We start from the raw sequence: 20,751 nt of genomic DNA on the forward strand, positions 1-20,751 counted from the left end.
GTTCCTTGCTGATGATCCTTTCTGCAATTGGGCTCAATCTTGTGGCTAGAATCTTGGTGATAACTTTAAACACAAAATTCGATAGACAGATGGGCCTGCATTTGTTCACTTGATTGGCATTTTTTTCTTTCGAAATCAAAACAATGAAATTCGAGTTAACACCAACTAGGAGTCTCAATTTGATGAAGAAATATTGAATGGCTCTAACTAAATCATGTGCCACGATATCCAAACATTTTTGAAAGAAAAATCCAGTGAATCTGTCTGGTCCTGGTGAGCTATCAGCTTTAAGATGGAAGATTGCGGTCCTCACTTCTTGGGCAGATGGGATGGAGGATAACCTTGCATTGTCATCTTCAGTTATCATTTGTGGCATGGTGTGAATAAGATCCCAATCCAGCACTTGCTCTGCCTTTTTGAACTTTTCCGAATAATGCTTGACTAGGAATTCTCCTATGTCCTCTTGAGTTGTGAGTGTGACCCCCTCATTATTCTTCAGTTCAGAGATTGAAGACTTGCTTCTGTTTCGGTTAGCCATTGCATGAAAGAACTTAGTTCTTCTATCATTGTCTTTGTCCCAGGTGGTTCTTGATTTCTGCCTCTAGAACATTTGTTCTTGTTCCAATAAAAGCTCCACTTTATTTTCTTGGTCTACCATTTGCATAGTGAACTCTTCATCCATATTACCTTGCTCAAACTGTGCTTGCATTCACTCCAGAATTGCAGCTTCTTCTTTAGCTTTATATTTTATGTTACCGAAGACTTCCTTATTCCACCTTTTCAAGACACTCTTCAACCTTTTCAGTTTTTGCGTCAAAATAAAAATTGAGTGCCCTAGAACTGGTATATCCCAATTCTCTTTAACCATGTCCTTGAAAGTTGGATATGAGCACCACATGTTAAAGAACTTGAATGGAATATTCTTTGGTCTAGGAATATCAGTGCATCGACCCACCAAAGGAGAATGATCCGAGCAAAGCCTATTGCAGACTTTATAGTTCCAGCTAGGTAATTTGGTGCTCCACAGGATATTAGCAAACATCCTGTCCAATTTTCCTAATATTTTGAATCTTCCGACTTGTTTATTCCACCAAGAAAAATGAAAACCATTGCAGGGGACTTCCATTAGATGATTGTTTCCCACGAAATCTCTGAAGTCATTCATAGCTGCTGGATTTGGTCTGTTTCCTCCCTTTTTTTTCCGAGTAACTCAAGTAAGCATTAAAATCCCCCAGAATTAACCAAGGTAGTTACAGGAGCTTATCTGCTAAAGTTCAAACCATAAGTGTCTTATGCTCACATACATGCAATTAACATGAATAATCGAGATCAGTACTTCATCGACCTCCACTGTTAATTGTTGGTTGGGGTAATGTAAAAGAGTAGGAGTGGCTATAGAAGACTTCCAAAGAATCCAAAGATTAGGAACTCTTTTCTAGCTTGAGTTGTAATAGAAAAAAGAGCTCATGCCCAATGATTGTAGATAAGCCTTGGAGAAATCATTGGGATTGATCATAGGTTCTGCGATCCCAACAATGTCAGGATCCCATTTATTAATGAGCTTCAATAGTCTATTTTATGATTTGTCATTTGCAATCCCTTTTATATTCCAAAAAAAGCACCTTATTGAGAATATAAGTCTTTTATTATAAGGTGTGATACACCTTTAATTATCCATAGTCCCAGTCCTAGACCGTGATCTGGACCTGGTAGCTAGAGAATATGTCTGCTGTATCTACCACTGAGGTTTGTAGCCACTCCTGAGATTTTACTCTAATACTTGAGTGTCATTCACCATCATATCTACATTTGATTCCTGATCCTCTTGTGTTTCCTCCACTGACATGTCTGCCCATCTTGAAGATAGAGGAGTTGCTGGGTCAGGTGGTTTCTTTGCTTCAGTTCTAGTTGGTTGCTTTTGAATTAGCATTTGAAGAATCTTCTTTGCTTCATTCTCAGCCAAACTCTTCTCATTAAAGTCTTCATAAACTCTAGAGATTGATAAGTTACCACTTGCTGTGGTATCCTGGTTAAGAGCTTGTGCTTGCATTTCATTTCCAGCTCTATTAGTCTCTATGTTTCCCTCCAATGGAAAATCAGATTCCAGTTCTGGTTCAGTAACTTGTTCCTGAACATGAGTGCCCAAGTCAGTTTCCTATTTCAGCATCTATTCCTTTACTTGTCTCGCCATTTGCTTGTTAAATTTCTTGCTCTTGTTCCTCAATGGTATGAATTTCTTCAACCTCTAGTCCCTCAAATTTGTTCTGAATCTGAGTTTCCATTGGTTTCTCAGTAGGTTTTGGCCTCCATACTACATCACCTTGCTTACTAGTTTTCGAATGATTCTGTTTACGACCTCTTTTTCTTTTAGGCTTCTCTCCCTGAGAGTCTTCATTGGGAGTAACATCCACAATGACTTCTTGTACACATGTCACCTTTTGAGGGATTGGAATCTTGCAGTGTGTACACATCTTTGGTAGCTTACCTACCTCCACAGTTTGCCAAAATTTCACCTTCGTTGTTTTCACATAAATCTGATCTGGAATAGGTTCGGAGAGATCCACATCCACCAGAATTTTTGATAGGGTTATATACTAAAAGCATTACTTTTGTATTAACTCTAATTCTTCATATTTTGAATGAGAATCATATGGGCAAATGTTATGCATATTATATATGTTATTAGTTATATTCATGCGTCTAATACTTTATGTTGTAGATGATATAGTGTGTGGTGACACACAAAAGATCATATCATCAGTACCTTATAAAGTATAAATAAATGTTCACAACCTAGATGGATTTGGACAAACCATTGGTATGGTTGTAGTATAATATGGTATTAGTCTATCTTGACTACAGGATTACACTAGTACACTTTGTGTGTATTGAACAGGACCAAGTGAGGTTGTTTCTCTTTATATTGACTATATAAGAAAACAAACACCTCTGTTATTATGGATGCTTGTCCTCTTAATCCGGATATAATAACGGGCACTTACGTGCATTGTACATTGCTTTAAATCATCAATGAGTAAGATTCATTTGTGAATTAACAAACTCGATAGATTGGGTAATGACATTGTATATAAGGTGTGCTGTTAATTATAGAAGGAATCCGTGACCCGCAAGAAGTCGGGTTGATGATGTCCCCTTGAGGAGCTCATAAGGATTGTCATGTAAACTCTGCAAGTGGATTTAATCCGACGTGACAATGAGGTTGAGTGGTACTACTCAAGGACATAAGAAGTTGATTAATGTAGTTGTCATTAACTTGACTTAATCAATGGGCATTCGATATCTTAACTCGGGGAGATCAACAAGCTTATAATATGGAGCCCATAAACGTAATACAAGCAATTTGGGATTAGGGCGGTAGTGCAACAATGACCTTTAGTGGAATAAGTCATTTGTTGACGGACTTGGGCCGTGTGTTCTAGGTGAACATGGGAAGCCCAAGCCCGTCAGGAGACCTAACCCTAATTTCTCCTCATGGTCCCTGTTGTAGCTTGATAAGAGCCCAAAACTGTAGTTTTAATTCTGTAATATTCATACTTTTAGACCAATTATGTGAGTAATAATTAAGAGTTAACACTGATTACGTGTTTTTATGCATTTCAGGTTTCAAAGTCCATTATGTGCAGAAATGTGCCACTTTAGCGAGATAAAGGAGCAAAGGTCGGTTACTAAGGAGTTCCGTGATTAAAGGCCAAGATTCAAGAAGACAAAGCCTTTCTAAAAAGTCCTAAGGAGTTTGAAAAGATTCAAGAAAAAGTCGACCAAAAGCTGAAAAGAAAAATAGCACACAAGTCAATAGAACTCCGAAGGCCGTATCTTTGGACTCAGACCTCGGAATGGGGCCTACCTTATGTCAAAACGACCGGCTCGGAAACAGCTTTCCAATGGTCTAAGCCTTGATCCAATCAGAGGATAAAAAGTGGATCAAAAGTCTGTTGAAGCCAACTGCAGCTGAAGAGTCCTTTTTGGATAGAAAGAATTGGGTTTTGGGCCTGATTCTCTGGCCCAAAACATGGCTCCAAGCCCATGCACAATTTTTGGATCTGAAAGTATAAAAACCAAAGCTGAACTCTTTGTTAATGGTAGCTAGTTAGACCTAAAACTATATAGAACTCTAGATCTAGTTTTCAGTAGAGTAATTAAGTTTAAGTTCCATTTCCAATTCTTGTTTTAGATTAAGTCTTGAATCATTGTTCTTGATTGATTAGATAAATAAAATAGTTATTTTTATCAATTTCGATTTTTGTCATTTCAATTTATAGATCTAATTTTAATTCTTGTTGATTATCATTTCGTAGTTTAAGTAGATTGAAACATTGTTAGTTAAATTAGTTAAGTTAGAATTTTAATATGATGTGTAGTTATAATTCAATGGGAAATGATGGGTTGATGACTCAAGGCTAAAACCTCCATTAGAGGGTTGATGAAGCTTTGATGAAAACTTAGTGGTATAGTGTAGAAGCATTGTAGAATCTATTCCACTCTAGAAGGTCGTGATTCACCATGAGAATGGGTGGGCGACCTCACATGCTAGTTAGTATTTGGTAGAAATGCCATGAACACTAGGGATTAGAACTTCGAAATTCTTGCCGTAAGAACGTAAGAATCGAGATACAAGAATCTATGCTAGGTTATTAAGTTGGATTAGAGGTGGATTCAATTCCCTCTAATCCTTTATCTAGATTACAAAACAATCGCATTTCCATAGCATTCGTAGTTTAAATTCAACATAATCAATTTCATATTGTATCGTAGTATAACACCCTTTGTAAATCTCTCATTAGACTTAAGACTGATTAATTAGATTAGAAAACATTCCATGCTAGAGAACTAGGAGTGGAACGAATTTGTTACTCCACTCTATTTCGATAGAATTGAGAGTAGAAACTTTGATAAATATAGACACGTAAGATAGTTTTAGTTTACTTACGTTTTGAGTTTTATCGTTCATTTCATAGGTAAACTATTCAATTTTATGTTTATCAAATGGCGCCACTGCCATCTTAGTTTCACTTTAGCATTGTTTTCACAGTATAATTAGTCATTTTTAAGTCCCATTAAACCCACCCACCCTTGTTTGATTCATACTGTGGTTGTTCGTTTCAGCGTTGAAAGTTCCGCAAAAATATACGAGGATGACACGCTTCTAAGCGAAGCACTGTGCCCAAAAGATCAGAACATCGACCGACCGCCCCATGTGGAGCGCGACCCGCCCTAAAACACTGTAACTTCAAGTTACACGGAGCGCGACCGCGCCCTAAGTGAGCGCACCCGCGCCCTAAGCTAAATTTTCCGGATTTCTACAGGTTTGTTTCGAACTTCAATTTTTTAAGTTTTTCAGTGTTCTAACTTGTTATTTACACTGAACACGCGTAAACAAGATGCTATTCATAAGCGAAGCAAGGACGCTATCAGGTATTCCTTTCTTCCATACCTCGCATCTCCAGTTAGAGGTTTATACTAAAATATCAAGATTGTTTGGAGTGTTGTCGTGTTTAGACTTAGACTTGCATGAGATTAAGATCTGGTCGGAGAAAAACACCAAACGTAATTAACCGTTCAGCATCAACAAACAAATCTATCGAGTATACCAATCACTACACCTCTAGCCACTATTCCACCAACCACACCGGACATAATGGCTGAAGAAAGAGAGACTCCTCTCTCCGAATTTTACAAAGCCTTGGCGATAGCCCTAAATCTTGCAACGCGTTCTAGCATACCCGGTGGGGATTTTTGAATTCCCCTAAACATATTTAATTTGTTACCCGTTTTCCATGGTTTAGATCATGAAAAACCTTATCAACACATCGCGTAGGATTGAACAAGTCCTTACAACATTCCATCATCCTACGGTTGGTATGGAACAAATTAAACCGAGGGTATTTCCCTTCACCTTTAGCCGATAAAGGCGTCTTGGTTAGCGCCCAAGCCTAACTCTGTGGACTCGTGGGCTAAACTTGTTCAAATTTGTTTATGGAACATTTTACCCACCCCTAAAGACGGATAAGATGCTTTCAAAGATTCATTTTTTTCCGACAAAATCCTCATGAATCATTTTTCGAGGCTTGGAATCGTTTCACCGATCTGCTTTATAGAGTGTCCACACCATAACCTAGCAAAGACACGTTAGTTCGTGCCTTTTCAAAGGACTTCAACATCACCATAAAGAAGTCCTTGACATAATGAATGGGGTAGTTTCCTAAGTAAAAGGAGCCTCGGAGGCTTACAAATTTTTAGAAGATCAAACTAAACGTAATAACAATTGGGGGTAGTGATGATATCCCCCGGCTCTGTTAGTTCTTCTTCAGTTAATTAAGGCCCGGTATGTTTGAGATGAAACCCGATCTAGAACTTAAAAATTTAATCGAATCTCTAACTAAAAAGGTTGAGGCTATTTACGTGCAACAAAAGCCTATTCCGTCATGAATGTTAACTCCAACCCATGTAATGTCGTTTTGAGTCCCGAGCACCTCGAATCCTATTGTCCTCTCGCCTATGAACAACAACAATTAGAGCAAGACAATGTTTGCTCCATTAATAGCTATCCTATTCCTAATGCCCCATGGAGACAACATCAACTTTAGTTGGCGAAACAATCAACAAGTTTCACCTCCGGGTTTAATAACCAAAATGTTAGGCAAGCAAACAACTATAATCAAGCTCCACCTAGGCAAGGGCGGGGACAAAGTCGGGGAAATTATAATAATTATAACAACCAGCCTTAAACCACGACAAGGTTTAGCACAAGGTCGAGGGTAATTATAATAGTTATAATACCAATAGAGGTATCGTTCCGGTTAACAATAGTAACTATCACAACCCACCCATAAATAATCAACGTGAGATAGTCCCAGTCGCACCACCTGTGACTACTACACCATCACATCCGGATCGTATAGATGCCTTTATACAGGTTACCCAACAACTTTTCCAATCAATGACTCAATCAAACCAACAGATCTTACAATCCATAAATCAGGGCATACAACAGTTAGCCCAAGAGAAAGCCCAATCAAAAGGGGTGTTTCCAGGACAAGCGATACCAAACCCTAAAACAGCAAACACAGCCTTTGAGGTAAACGGTAATACTAGTACTGAAACTACAATCGTAGGTGACCTTAATGCCATCACCACTCTCCGCTCTGGAAGAGTGGTTGATAACAAAGTAACTATGCCTATAGTTACCCCATCAGTACTCCCTACACCGGATATCGAACTAGATACCGCAGTAGAAACTGAATAGCCTACCACTGTAGAGGTATCAGTTAAACAACAAACTAAGAAAGAGAAAGCCAAGGTAACACATCAAGTCGAGCCATATGCTAAATATAGAGCGAAACCACCATTCCCTCAGAAGTTAGCCATGCTAACTAGGGATACAAACTTTGAGGAGATTAGGAACGTTTTCAAGAATCTAACGATAAACCTTCCTTTACTCGAAGCTATTAAAAATCTCCCTAACCACGCTAAGTTTCTTAAAGAGTTGTGCACTACTAGGCGTAAGACCAACATACCTAAAGACACTTTTCTAACTGAACAGTTCCCAACCTTATCCGAAAATAATGGAATTGTTAAGTACAAGGACCCTGGTCGTCCTACTGTAAAATGCACCTTAGGAGATTCCCACACGATTTCACCGCTTTATTAGACACGGGGCGAAAGTGTTAACTTATTCCCCCGTATTACTTGTATAAACAAATAGGTCTACAGGAAATGCAACCTACAAAAATAACGTTGCAATTAGCGGACAGGTCAATTAAGTATCCTAAGGGTGTAGTGGAAAACGTGCTTGTTAAGGTTTAGGATTTTTACTATCCTGCTGATTTTGTTATCCTCGATACAGAAGTCGCTAATGACTCACCGATCATCTTAGGGGCCCTTCTTGGCAACCGCCAACGACTTATAAATTGCAGCGATGGTAAGATGTCCTTATCTTTTGGCCATCTTACAATTGAGGTAAATGTTTTTAAAATGATGAAACAGTTACCAGATTCGTCTATAGATGGGGAGGTTAGCATGATCGAGAGCTTAGCTCAAGATTATTTTAACAACCCATTTTCCGAAAACAATATGTACAAATTCCTTTCTTTTGGAATTTCAGATTTTGTAAATGACTCATACTTAGAGGAAGTCAACACCATCCTTAAGTCCACACCAATTGTAGACCCTTCGGTTGCTCCATATACTGAGTATGAAGACTTGCTACCTAAGCAAGTATTCATTATGCAAAATGAGGACCCGATTTAAACATCTATTGATTTTCCTTCCACCCGGTCTTAAACCTCTTCCCGAAGTTAAAATATATTCAACTTGATCCGGATGGTAGTCATCCCGGTAATTATATCTTCTCTGTTATCTAAGAATGAAGAGACATGTTTAATCGGGTGATTAGGGAACATCGTTGCGATTGGTTGGTCCTTAGCCGACATTAAGGGAATTGACCCTAATGTTTGCACTCATCGATCCATTTGGAGGATAACGCGAAGACTTTCGTGAACCTCGGCACGCTTGAACCCCCGCCATGAAAGAGGTGGTTAGGGAAGAAGTCTTACACTTACTCGATGTGGGTATCATATACCCAATCTCTGATAGCGAATGGGTAAGCCCCATTCATGTAGTTCCTAAGAAATCGGGAGTTACCATGGTTCGTAACGGAAAGGGTGACTATGTTGTCACACAAGGTCTTATGAAATGGAGGATCTGTATTGATTACAGACGTTTAAATGTTATGACACGAAAGGATCACTTTCCTTTACTTTTTATAGATCAAATGCTCGAACGCCTAGCTGGTCATGCTTTTTATTGTTTTCTGGATGGCTACTCAGGCTATTTTCAAATTATTATTGATATTGATGACCAAGAAAAGACTACCTTCACATGTCCCTTTGGAACGTATGCCTATAAACGAATGCCTTTTGGCCTTTGTAATGCTCCCGGTACCTTTCCCAATTGTATGCTTCATATATTTAGTGACATGGTAGAGCTTTATGGAAGTTTTCATGGATGATTTTTCTATCTATGGAGACTCCTTCACGCATTTGTTTGTCTAACCTGTCTAAGGTTTTGACACGGTGCAAAAAAAAGAGTCTCGTTTTTAAACCGGGAAAAGTGTCATTTCATGGTGAAAAGGGCATAGTATTAGGTCACATCATTAGATCTAGTGATGGCATAGAAGTAGATAAGGCCAAACTAGATAAGATAGCGACCCTACCTAAACCACGGACTGTCCGTGATATTAGGGCCTTTCTAGGCCATGCAGGTTTTTATAGGCGGTTTATTAAAGACTTCTCGAAAATAGCTAGGCCTTTACCTAATCTGTTTTTGAAAGATGCAATCTTTGATTTTAATTTTAACTGTATATAGGCTTTTGAAACTTTAAAAGCCGCCCTAACCTCTGCACCAATTATACAGCCTCCCGATTGGTCTAAACCTTTCAAACTCATGTGTGATGCTAGTGACTATGTAGTTGGTGCAGTCTTGGGACAAAAACTAGATAATAAGTCCACTGTTATTTATTATGCTAGTAAAACCTTAAACGATGCTCAATGGGATTATTCAACTACCGAAAAAGAATTCTTAGCTGTCATTTATACTTTAGATAAGTTTCGTCCTTATTTGGTTGGTTCTAAAACTTTAGTTTACACGGACCATGCAGCCTTTAAGTACCTTCTTGCAAAGAAGGATGCTAAGCGTAGATTAATCCGATGGATCCTTCTCCCCGCAAGAGTTCACATTAGAAATAAAGGATAAAAAGAGGGTCGAAAACGAAGTTGTTTACCCCTTTATCTAGACTCACAAACGACGATCGAGTGATTCCGAGTCCATCTGGGACTCTTTTCTTGATGAGCATCGTATGCGATTTTTTCAAAGACCATGGTATCTCGACATTGTAAATTATTTTAGCGCCGATGTTATGCCTTATAATTGGTCAAGAAATGAATGTAAGAAGTTCTTGGCCAGAGTTAAGTTATACTACTGGGATGAGCCATACCTTTTTAAGTATTGTGCGGATCAGATTATTCGTCGTTGTATTCCCCAGTGGGAATATAATGAAGTCCTATCGTTTTGCCATGACAAAGAGTGTGGTGGCCATTTTAGTGGGATGAAAACAGCCGCTAAAGTTCTTCAATGTGGATTTTATTAGCCTACCCATTTTAAGGATGCCCAAGTGCATTGCAAGACGTGTATTCGTTGCCAACAACTTGGGCGAATCATGAAACGTAATATGATGCCATTAAATCCAATCTTGATAGTAGAAATTTTTGACGTTTGGGGCATTGATTTCATGGGTCCCTTCCCTGTTTCCCACGGTTTCATTTATATTCTAGTTGCCGTGGACTACGTGTCTAAATGGATAGAGACCCTAGCTTGCCGTAGCAATGACCACAAGACCGTTGTATTTTTTATTAAAGAATATATTTTCTGTCGGTTTGGCATTCCTAAAGCTATCATTAGTGATGGTGGAACACATTTTTGCAAATGTGAGTTGTTGCATCCCTAGTGAAAAAGTATGGAGTTACACACAAAGTAGCAACTCCTTATCATTCACAAACTAGCGGACAAGTAGAAGTTTCTAATAGGGAAATCAAAAAGATTTTAGAAACAACTGTAAACCCTGATAAGAAAGGCTGGTCGAAGCGTCTATCGGATGCCTTATGGGCGTATAGAATTGCTTTCAAAACTCCTATAGGTATGTCTCCCTTTAGACTTGTATTTGGGAAACCATGTCATTTGCCCATTGAATTAGAGCACCGTTCTCTATGGGCTATAAAAAGCCTAAACTTCAATATTGATGAGGCAGGTGTCAAACGCAAATTGCAATTGAATGAGCTTGAAGAAATCCGTAGCGATTCTTACGATCTCACGAAGGATTATAAAGCTAACATGAAATGTGTTCATGATAAGCAAATCTTGCGCAAAGAGTTTGTGGTCGGTCAAAAGGTCTTGCTTTACAACTCCCGTCTACATATTTTCCCAGGGAAACTAAAACCCGTTGGTCCGGTCCTTTTAAGTTATCAAGTCACCCCTTACGGGGCAATCACCTTGGTAAATCCCAATGACAACAGTACCTTTCAAGTTAATGGTCAACGGTTAAAACATTTTCACGAACTTCTGTCCCCTGATGTAGAGGAAGTCCTTTTACAGGACCCTGTCTATGAGGATTGACCTTTGTCATTGGTGTACTTCCTTTCACTTCCATATAGTGGTAAGTGCACCATTCAGGTAACCGGGCCCTCCCTATGGAGTGTGTGGTTGTAAGTACCGGAACCTAAGTCCACGGTTAACATAATTCACGTTTTCCACTTTTGCATGTTTTCTCGGTTTTGGAGTCATGTTCCTCTATGGGGTGAATTATGTATTTATTATTTTTCATTTTTCTTATAATAAACTAAAAAAAAATAAAAAAATAAAAAAATAAATAATAATAAAAATTCTTAATCATAGAAATAGCAATCCAACAAGTCTTGGGAATCTGACTTTAAACGACCCACGTTAGAACAAATTTTGTGTTTAAAAATTTGTTTGGGGGTGGGCAATCGGTCTTTCCATCTGGATTGCTCGAACTTTCCATTTGTGTTGCTTAGGCCCATTACTTGTAGTTTAATTGGGTTGACGTAATCTAAAACTTAGATTTCCTTCGTTCGCATAACTTACATCACACACGACACTCGAGGCAGGCATTTTTCCACCTTCTTATACATCACCCATGGCTGAAATTGAGTGTTTTATGGATCATTGGATTGGAAATTCTCTACTGATCATTTCCATAACTCATTCGCCAAAATCGGGCCAGTAACGAAGCGACAAATTCAATTTGAAATTGCGCAAAAACTCGGAAAATTTCGGAATTCAAATTGGGCTTGGGCCCAAACCGGACGCACGTCTCTGCGTCTCCTTCCTTCCCAAAAACGCACAGTTCTTTCCTTTTCAATCCCGCCGGTTACCAAGGTTTAAAACAAACCTTAAACACCAAAATAAAAAAAGAAAGAGAGAGAAAAGGAAACCTAACTACACCCACGCCAAGAAATTCAAATCCAACTAAAATCTTCTCCAAACCATTACCACCACCAACCTAACTCCGAAAAACAGCCACCAATTCAAGTAACCACCGCCACCACCGTTGTTTTTCTTCAAACTCGCCTCCCCCACAGTCTACAAAACCATTAGTTGTCTCAGAAACTTCAATGGCACTACGACGAAGAATTTTGCCGGAGCACGCGTTTGCTGCCGACAGCTTCGCGCCATTTTACGATGTGGAGATGATTAGGAGGGATTGGGACGGACTGTGGTACTCGACTGAGGAGTTCTATCACTATGATGTGGTAGAACAGTTTTATAAAAAGCGAGAATTTGATGGGGATAGGATTTTTATAAAGGTAGCAGAAACGAGGAGGGAAGTAACGAGACAGTTGTTGGCTGAACTGTTAGGAATTACGCTTGAAAGCAACCTCAGAAGCGACAATTCGGGAATCCCAAGATATCTTTGGAGTTCCCGCTTTGATGAAAGATACCGTCGTGGAGGGTGAATACAATCCGACATCTCATTCGTCCGCTGAATCAACCCGAGAACCAATCAACTGGCTGTAGCTCAGTGGATTGGTAGGAACATCCTCGGGAAAGACAAAGTCAGTGATATCGGCCTGTAATGTCTGCACATTCTCTGGATTTTGCAAACAAATAAGTATAATTTCTGCATCCTTGACTTAATGTTTAATGTGATTAGAGGAGTGGGAAAGACCTTGGCGCCTCTTCCCGTATTGATCACTAAGATCATGCTCTCCTTTAGAGCTGTCGCAAAATCTGCTCCTATTAAGATCAAATTGCATTCTAATGCAAGTATCTATACGGATTGCATCCAAGAGACGTGGCCGTTGTTGGAAGGAAAGGTTGATGAGTCAGAGGATGAAAGGGAAGATATGACATGTCTGGATGACGATGCATTAGATAATTGTAGTTCTAATTTAGCACGCATGCAAGTGTTGCAAACTGGCTTACGTTGCGTTTATGGTATTTGTGAAGATATCCGAGATAGACAGATTTTAGTTCGAAAAAAGCAAACGAACCTTCAGACGAGACTTGAAATGCTCGAAAAGGTTCAGGACGATATCTTGTCTAACATGGAGACTATCCACCAGCATCAACAAGCCCAGTATGCATTACTTCAGATCGGAGAGGGCCGCGGCGCTTTGTTCGAATAGAGATGCTACGACGCATGCCACCCGTGGAGGACTCTGCTTCAGTCGAGTCTGACAGGCATGAGCGTCGTCGCCGAAGGACAGATGGTTCAAGCCATTCTCCATCCCACGGCCAATCTCCATCTCAGGGTCCATCTTCATCACATAACTAGGGTTTCACCATCAGTTTGTGTTCGCTGTTATTTCATGATTTTGTTTTATTAGTTGGATTTTAATTCAGTTGTTAAATTTAAATATTAAGGTGTTTGTTTATGTTGTGTGGTTTTAAATTTAAGTTTTAATAGAATTCGTTATATGATCATCTGTTGTAAATTTGTCTTGGAGGAAAGGTTGAGAATTTGGCCGATATCGGCATATCTATGAATTGTGTGGTGGTAGCATGAAATGTAGGAGAGTTTAGAAGTTACTATTCTAAATCCAGTATAAAAGATACCAGGATTTTTAGAAAATCAAGAAGATGGTTTGTTTTCGTCTTCGGGTTTGGAATCTTTCTATTTCCGGAAATTGCCTTTAAACAATTTGGCAACTTGTCGATTCGTTTTGGAAGCACAGAACCTATTTAAACCCCTTCATTCTACACTAACAAACCACACTACACCCCACCATCATCCTTCACCTTTCACTCCAAGTTTTTCCTTCTTTTTCCTCTAAACTCCTGTTTTTCAAAGATTCTACGAAGGCGCCTCGCATACACTTTCACAAAGTTTAGTCGACAAAGCGACCCGCCCCCTGGCGACCCGCCCAAACTCTGTAATCCTAAAACCCACGAGCGACCGCTTCAAAGCTTAGCGCACCGCGCTCGCCATCTGTGAACACGGAAATTCCAATTTTTTGAGGGTCATTCTAGGATTTTTGGAACTGTTCAAGGAGTCGTTGAGATGACATCTCCTATAGTCATACCTGAACAGTCTTTCGAAGATGTGTTGGGAACCGAGACCTATGGACATTGGTTCCGACACAGGATCCTGCAGTTAGGATGGCGTCATCTACTGGTAAGTGATGACGATTCATATTCACCACAACTTACTGCTTATTTCTACGACCACGTTAAATTCTATTGTAATCAGGATAGAGAACAAGAATTCTCCGTCGTAGTCGATGACACGACACATAAATTCAATAAACATGTGGTCGCTTTAGTTTCAGGATTACCAATACCTGATCCTGTTCACACATGAGCATATATGACCGATAATGCATATCTTTATGATTATACATATTTCCATGAGTATTATGGGGGAAAGGTATTTCGAGTAATAGACCAGGGGCGATATAGCATTGCCCTTGGTAGCCTTTCCCTAAACGTAGGCACCACCATGTTATTCATCCTGATGAATATTTTGGGGAATGGCGTTCATTTATGCAAAACAAGATCTGGCTGGTGACATTTTCCTCGCTTTAGGCCGAGGGGCGTCGCCGATATGACATTCCTCGAAGTTTTAGTCGCTAGTCTTAAGAGAGCCCAAACCATGAGGCGTAAGTATCTTCTTATGCCTGTGTTGGTAAAAGCCGCATCATCGCGTAGTTGTTTACTTGTATTACGTGCACCATTCACGATTGGAAAAGGGTTGAAGTCATGAGACCCACAATGGAGTGGTTTGCTCATTCGCGAATAATGACTTGGCGGGATGGCGGTGCGACCTCATTTGGTTGCCCGCACATCCCATCGATTATAATAATAACACTTAACGGGTTAGCAATAGTAGATGATAAATGGCGGCAAGCTTGGCAAGTTATAATGGATTTGGCGGGATCTTGAAGGAACCTCATCTCTTTAATGAGGAGGAGGATGCTTAAACGGGAGATAAGGTAAGTTTTTAGTTTTGTTATTGTCTGCTTATGTCCCAAGCAATTTAATTCTGTTAACCCCATAATGGGTGGAACTCTTATAGAGTTGCGTCAGTTTTTTTTTTTTTTTTTTTTTTTTTTTTTTTTTTTTTTATTTCCTATATTAGTATGTTCTAACCTTGTTTTGCAGACATTCCAGAATTTCACGCATTTCCATGGTATTTTCTACCCTCTTTATTTAAATGCTGAGGACAAAGCATGCTTCTTGTTTGGGGGGGGGGGGGCATAGAAACACGTGTAATTAAGGCATCTGTTAGGATATAGATATGTATAATATGCATTTGTTTTGAAATTAAAAATTTCAAAAATATAAATAAATAAGTTTATGCTATACACTTAGGAATATTGGTGTTGTTTTCTTTCTCTATGCTCTTAACAATCTAGAAGTCTCCGTAGCTTTTGCATCGTAATAATTGTTAGGAACTTAGGTTAATATGTAGGTAATAATCTTTGCATCTATCTATAAATATATTACATGAGTATCTATGATTGTTAGCGTAAGTTTTTCGAAATCTAGGTTAGAGTACTTATTATACAAATCTTGTGAGAATATACCCTAAAGCCTTATATATGAGCTTAAACATTTGAGAAATGACACAAGAGAGAAGTATATTTCGAATAAAGAAATCACACGTCCACTTGCTTGATTACTATGCCATATCCTAAGCGAGAATTTAGGCCCTCTTTGGATCGATATAGCCAGAAATTCAAACCTATGAATTATTTTCGCTAGCTAGCCCCCTCGAGCCTTTCTTTAGCCTTCCATAATCCACAATTCCTTTACCCCCGTTACAAAAACAAAACAAAATAAAAAACTCAACTTACCCAATCTAGAATAAGTCTGAGAATAGAATGAGTGAAGAAAGAAGAAGAGAAAAACCTGTGTAAACAAAAAATTATTTAGTTGTTTCAGAAAAAGAAAAGAAGTTTCCATCCAAGGAAAAGAAAAAAAAAAATATAGAAATAAATAAAAACTCCAAAAATAGAATAAAAGGGAGTCAAAAGCCAAAGAAAAGAAAAAAAAAATATGGCTAAGGATGGAAACAAAGTATAGAAGAAAAAGAAAATAACAAGGTTTTCTCTAAGTTATATAATATGAAGACTCTATTATCTCAGACTTGTCCTTTTGAATATCCATTTCCTTCCTTCTTAAACCATCTCCTAATCCCCAACACCTAATAAAGACCTCTAGCTTAATTAGGAATAGGTTAGTGTGATAGTAAAGTGGCGGATGTGTTTGATTGACTCCGGCTTCCTTGTTGTCATTGAGATTGTAAGGTAAAGTGTGTCCACCGCATTAATCGGAGTAGCTTAAACTTGAGCGGAAAAATCAGAGTGGTTTTATCTTGACATTTATGTGAGGACCTACTTAAGGACGCCTTTATTCCGAAGTTTTCAGAAACTAAACACGCTAGGCATTTCATAGTATTACTCATAGTATATATATTTGTATCATAAATGATTGATTATTATGCATATATTAGTTTAGGTTTTGATTTGGTTATTCTTATTCATTTGCTAGTGAGATATATAGATAGTTGGGACATGAATGAGGAAACAATAGTTTCATTTCTTAGTCGTTGTAGTATAGTTGAAGTTTGTGAGTACCTTCACTGGAAAACTCTCACGAGGCTATAACTCGGCCCACTAGGGAATTCCTAGTGGTTTAAGCGCCTTGTGTTGATATGGTCAATGCAATCGCGACTCAGTGAAAATGAGAGTAGTTAGAACTCCATTTTTGGTCACTTATTCTAATTTCTCATCTTTGCTTGAGGACAAGCAAAATGCTGTTTTGGGGTGGTTTGATAAGAGCCCAAAACTGTAGTTTTAGCCCCGTAATGATCATACTTTTAGACCAATTATGTGAGTAATAATTAAGAGTTAACACCGATTACATGTTTTTGCATTTCAGGTTTCAAAGTCCATTATGTGCAGAAATGTGCCACTTTAGGAGATAAAGGAGCAAAGGTCGGTTACTAAGGAGTTCCGTGATTAAAGGCCAAGATTCAAGAAGACAAAGCCTTTCTAAAGCCCGGCCAAAAGCTGAAAAGTCGGGCGTAAAACAAAGACACAAGTCGTGAGAACTTTGAAGGCCGTATCTTTGGACTCAGACCTCGGAATGGGGCCTACCTTATGTCAAAACGACCGGATCGGAAAGAGCTTTCCAATGGTCTAAGCCTTAATCCAATCAGAGGAGAAAAAGTGGATGAAAAGTCTGTTGAAGCCAACTGCAGCTGAAGAGGCCTTTTTGGACCGAAAGAATTGGGTTTTGGGCCTGATTCTTTGGCCCAAAACATGGCTCCAAGCCCATGCACGATTTTTGGATCTGAAAGTATAAAAACCAAAGCTGAACTCTTTGTTAATGGTAGCTAGTTAGACCTCTAGATCTAGTTTTCAGTAGAGTAATTAAGTTTAAGTTCCATTTCCAATTCTTGTTTTAGATTAAGTCTTGAATCATTGTTCTTGATTGATTAGATAAATAAAATAGTTATTTTTATCAATTTCGATTTTTGTCATTTCAATTTATAGATCTAATTTTAATTCTTGTTGATTATCATTTCGTAGTTTAAGTAGATTGAAACATTGTTAGTTAAATTAGTTAAGTTAAAATTTTAATATGATGTGTAGTTATAATTCAATGGGAAATGATGGGTTGATGACTCAAGGCTAAAACCTCCATTAGAGGGGTTGATGAAGCTTTGATGAAAACTTAGTGGTATAGTGTAGAAGCATTGTAGAATCTATTCCACTCTAGAAGGTCGTGATTCACCATGAGAATGGGTGGACGACCTCACATGCTAGTTAGTATTTGGTAGAAATGCCATGAACACTAGGGATTAGAACTCGAAATTCTTGCCGTAAGAACGTAAAAATCGAGATACAAGAATCTATGCTAGGTTATTAAGTTGGATTCGAGGTGGATTCAATTCCCCTCTAATCCTTTATCTAGATTAAAAAACAATCGCATTTCCATGGCATTCGTAGTTTAAATTCAACATAATCAATTTCATATTGTATCGTAGTATAACACCCTTTGTAAATCTCTCATTAGACTTAGGACTGATTAATTAGAATAGAAAACATTCCATGCTAGAGAACTAGGAGTGGAACGAATTTGTTACTCCACTCTATTTCGATAGAATTGAGAGTAGAAACTTTGATAAATATAGACACGTAAGATAGTTTTAGTTTACTTACGTTTTGAGTTTTATCGTTCATTTCGTAGGTAAACTATTCAATTTTATGTTTATCATAGCCTATATAAGGAAACCCTTCTTTCCTGGAAAAAACACTGAGTTATTGCTCAAGCAAAATTAGTTCCTAAATTCGGTTCTAACCTTGTGAGTGAGAGAGGCCAAGAAAGAAAGAAGGGGCTGGTAGATCGTTGCCCACACAACGTCCATTCCAAGGATAGGAATACAACAGAAGATCAAGAGGTTGTTGATTCGTAGAGCTTGGATTCTCAGAGATATCACAACTGATCAAAAGGTATGATTCCTAATCAAAATCATGAACACCCTTATTCCGCTGCGCATGGGTTTTCACGGTTTGTAAATAATGACGTGCAACCATAACGGTTCCTACAATTTTGGCATAATACCCATACTCTTGGTTAAGAGTTTTCTCATCAATTTGTATTGGATATCCCACTCCTCTTGCAATGGACATAAGTGTCTCTGGTTCCCAGTATTCTTGTTCAAGGCCTGGAAACCGAAACTAAACCAACGCATGAGACTGCCTCTGACTATCCAGACAGAAGTTAGGTGTCCACTGATTGATTCTCATAGGACTTTTGTCAAAGTCCCAAGATCCTTTTGCCCAAAACCAGTTAAGATCATCAGCATTAGAGAATCGCAAAAAGAGGTAACCTTTGCATATGGGAGTGATTAACTAGTCACCAGTAGGCTGCCATATTTTCTTTGCTAGTTCGCGAACTTTTTCGATCGGGATTTTTTGCAGATCGATTCTACCCACAAGACAAAATATACAGTAGAGTAAACCTTTCTCGTATGCTTTTTCTGGGATAGTTATGGATGGGTAGTCCCCCATCTTCTCAGGATTTGGGAGCTCTTGAAATTTCACTTGTTGCTGTGTGGATTGTCGGGCTGCCTCTGCATAAGAGATTTTCTGAGTGTTACTTTGTACCATAGCTTGTGCTGTTGCATTTTGCTCCTTTCCAATGGTAATTCCTTGGGTAGTTTGTGGAGAAGATTGTTTGTTTCTACTACTATTGAAAGGTCTCTCAAATTCATAAAGATCCATTCTTAGTTGTTTCTTTTCGGAACTCGCACTGTTTGCAGTGGAGAATTTTACCCTAGATTGAACAGGACATAAGATTGGAAAATGAAGAGATATATTCCTTTCCGAACTCAGCACTGTACTCAGTGGAGGATTTAACCGGAAAGGCAATAGAGCTTGAAGAATGTAGAAGAGAAGGAGTAGATCCGTTTCTGAACTCAACACTATAATCAATGTAGGATTTTACCAGAAATGGAAAAGAAAATGAGGGTTAGAGCAGATAGAATTTTCTACCACCTTTTTTTTTAACTAAAAGTAGAAGGAAAAGGAGTACTAGATCATTAGAGCAACTTATGTTATATCGCACCCATTCACCCTAAAGTTAGTCCCCATTTCTAAAGTTGGTTAATAGTAGTTAAATGTTTTTTGGGTTTTTAGGATTCTTAGTTTGAAGTTGGAGGGTTTTTTTCTTTAGAATCAATTTTTGTGTTTGTATGATTCGTAGTTCTATCGCCGAATTGACTCGAAGAGTGGCGTGTAATTAGTTTTTTCATAATTGGTTGTATCTCGATAACATCTAGACCATCTCAATAGCATCTTACGGCTTATGTCATTAAGTGTAGGGACTTATATGTAATAATTGAAGAACATGTCCTAGATTGTAATTAAGAATGCGTGAAAATATTGCTGACGTGGCCTCCTAATATTGCAGATGAACATTTTCGCCCACTGTGCAATAATAGATTTAGATAGGAGGGATAAAGCCACTCCCAAAATGTACAAGGCCATATCTTATCCTACCAGTTGAATTAAGGGCTGATATTTTGTAGATATGATCTCCTCACTATGAATAACATGGACACTAAATTCGGCTCATTCAAATATGTCTAACCTAATAAAATGTTATTATGAAATCGGAAAATTTTGGACCGTTAGATAAACGTTCAAAATTGAACACTAGTTTTCACAAGGTTAGACATATCTAAATAGGATGAAATTTTGTGGGCATGCCATCCATTGTGAGAAAATCATATCCACAAAAAATTGGGTCTTAATTCAATTTGTAAATCGATGGAGTGGCTCTATCCTTCCACACACACACACACACACACACACACACACACACATATATATATATACGAGCAGGTTTCGTTTACCATATTTTTTATACCATAGTTTATACTACAACCCCTTACAAGTTGAATTACGTGCTAATAATTTGTGGATATGATCTATTAACCATAGATAACATCTCCAAAAAAAATTCATCTTATTTGGAAATCTCTAGCCTAGTTAAAAGTTGTTGTAAACTTTGAATTTTTTTTAACGGTTCAGATTTTTCAATTTTGCAATTATCTTTTGACATAGCTAAACATTATCAAATGAGGTGAAATTTTATAGAGGTGATCTTCATTTTTTTTTTTTTCGAATTGGTTACAGGGTTAGG

This window comes from Coptis chinensis, chromosome 3 (genome assembly GCF_015680905.1).
Source record: "Coptis chinensis isolate HL-2020 chromosome 3, ASM1568090v1, whole genome shotgun sequence".
NCBI lineage: Eukaryota > Viridiplantae > Streptophyta > Magnoliopsida > Ranunculales > Ranunculaceae > Coptis > Coptis chinensis.